Below are 2,914 nucleotides of genomic sequence, written 5' to 3'. Positions count from 1 at the left end.
GGAACAGTCTTGTGAAAAGCGGATACTGGGATTTGAGTGGGGTTTTGTCCCCCACCCCCCACCCCCAATGCCACTCCTGATTTTTTAGTCATCCTCATCATCATCATCATCATCATCATCATCATCATCATCATCATCATCATCATCATCATCATCATCATCATCATCATCATCGCCATCCTCATCATCATCAATATCATCATCATCATCATTCCAGTCGTCACAACAACAATACATGTAGCAGCAATACGAACAACAAAAAAACAACGATAACAACAACAACAAAATAACATCAACAAAACAGCAATAACAAAACAACAGCAACGACAACACCAACAACAACAACAGCATCAATTAAAAAAAAACCAACCACTACGACAACAACATAGCTTGATTTCAAAAGTCCACCTTCCAAAATGCCAACACCAAACTTGAAACCTGGTACATAATCATTGTCTTTGACGTCTTCTATCTGACATTTTTTTGACGTTTTGAGCAACTAAGACTTTGAGGTCAGAACCGTTTGTATATGTTCTATCTGCTCTGTTAAAATCGTTAGTGTTGCAAGTGCCATAAAACTCTTACTAACAGTAAGATTATTCGGAGTGGTTATCAAGATATTGAAAGAACTGCATTTTTTAAAAGCTTGAATTGCTGTGAAACCCAACATATTTTTACGTCAAACTTCTCAAAACTAGGTACAGGACAGATAGAACGTTGTTGTAATCCTGAGATAGCGAGTTGACACATGGTGTGTTATCACTGTCCTTGTCGCCTGCGTTACACAAGCAGTAACTCAATCAACAGTCTGTCGAGGTCGTACATAGTGTTTGTGTGGCTGGTCGGTGGGTGCTCGGATGTGGTTTTCCTATCAAACATCCCTCATCTTTATCTCCCCTCCATCTTTGTTTGTGTTTGTTACTCCCTTATAACACCTCTAATCTTCGGCACTTATATTTATATGACCTTATGGTGTTGCAACTGCCGTAAAACTCGTACAAAAAATAGTGTTTGTTTAGAGGCTGGAAGCGCCACATCTAGTAATTGAACTTCTTCTACATTATCATCATCACCATCAGCAACAGCGCCATCATCATCATCACTAGTAGTAGTAGAAGTAGTAGTAGTAGCAGCAGCAGCAGCAGCAGCAACAGTAGCAGCAAGCAACAGCTTCGGAGCGCCGCTAGTATCACAATCATCATCCTCATCATCATCCTCATCATCATCATCATCATCATCATCATCATCATCATCATCATCATCATCATCATCATCATCATCATCAGTGTTATCACCTCTACCACCACCACAACCACCACAACTATCACAAATCAAAATTACAAATATCAACAGTATCACAACCACTACCACCACCATCACTACCATCATCATCATCAGAAACGCTATCACCACTACCACCATCACTACCACTACCACAATCATCATCATTGTCATCATCATCATCATCATCATCATCATCACTGCTATCACCACTACCACCACCGCTACCACCACACCACCACCATCATCACCACCGCTCCACCACCACCACCACCACCACCATCACCACTACCAACATAATCAGCAACAAGCAGCTGGTGTTGTACATCGTGTTTGTTTGGTGTCTGGAACCACCGCGCGTCAGATCGATAATAACTGAAGGCTTTTTTATGATTTTGTTTTTTACACCGTAGGAATTGCCACCTCCAGACAGGTGGGTTGGACAGTTTTTACGTCGTATTCTCGAGTTCGATTGACATCTGGCGACCCTTAAATGACAACGTTCTATATGCTCGATGCCTAGTTTTTGAGATATTTGACTTTTTTTTAAATTTCGAGTTTCACAAAATGTCAAGTTTTTTCGACAGCAACTCTTTGATTATCCTGATAACGATTCCGAATTGTCTTACAATTTTGATAGAGTAGATAGAACGCTTGGTTTATGACTTCATAGTTTTAGTATTTCAAAACGGCCAAAAAGTCCGATAGAACTTTATTAATTTTAAGATAACGATGTGGCGAACCTAGAATGACATAGGTCAACCTCAGTAACACTCACTTTTAAGATATTAACCATGACAATGCCGCCTGCATTGGAGTACCAGAACAAGGGAGACAATCACCCCGTTTGGGTGGAAAACACTGCCACACCCTACTTATTCTCCTGATTTGACACCTTCAGACTTACACCTCTTCGGTTCAAAAGAAGAATCATTGAGAGGTGAACACTATGGAAACGATGGAGAAATCATGACTGCTGTACCCCTACGACCACCCTGCTCAGTTTTACAAAGCTGGCATATTATGTGGACTTAGCCAAAGGTAGACAGTGGCTATTGAACGAAATGGAGACTATGTTGAGATATAGAAATCTGATCCTTAGATGCTCCCCTTCAGTCTGAAGTATGATATTGCAAGTGTGTTCTTTTTTCTTTAAGTTATAAACCAACGTGCATTACTTTTTGACTCCCCCTCGTACTTGTGATAATAGTGAAAAAGAAGGGGTTTTTTTTAAAGGATGTAATAACAATAACAGGAAAATATTCTAGCACTTTCAACTAATCGGGCCAGTTCATCTAGTTACAAAAAGCACATGTCAAGTATGATAGGTTAGAGATCACAGCAATGTTTCACAATACCGAACTAATTCCCACATCTACGAGCCAAACCAGCATGGTGTCGGGGTCAAGCGCTTCGCCGTCGCATGCATAAGACTTGAGTTCGGTTGCCTATTGTTTTGTTTTGGTATTTGTTGTTTGTTTGATTTTTTGGATTTAGGGGGAAGGGGCTTGTTGTTGTTTGTTTGTTTTGTTATTGTTGGTTTGTTTTTGTGTCTTCTTTTGTTGTTTTTTGTTGTTGTTTTTTTTGTTGTTGTTTTTTGTTTTTGTTTTTGGTTTTTTTTTTGGTTTTTTTG

This window comes from Aplysia californica, unplaced genomic scaffold (assembly GCF_000002075.1).
Source record: "Aplysia californica isolate F4 #8 unplaced genomic scaffold, AplCal3.0 scaffold00957, whole genome shotgun sequence".
Lineage (NCBI taxonomy): Eukaryota > Metazoa > Mollusca > Gastropoda > Aplysiida > Aplysiidae > Aplysia > Aplysia californica.
The sequence above is the reverse complement of the archived record's forward strand: the minus strand, read 5'-3'. Positions refer to the sequence as shown.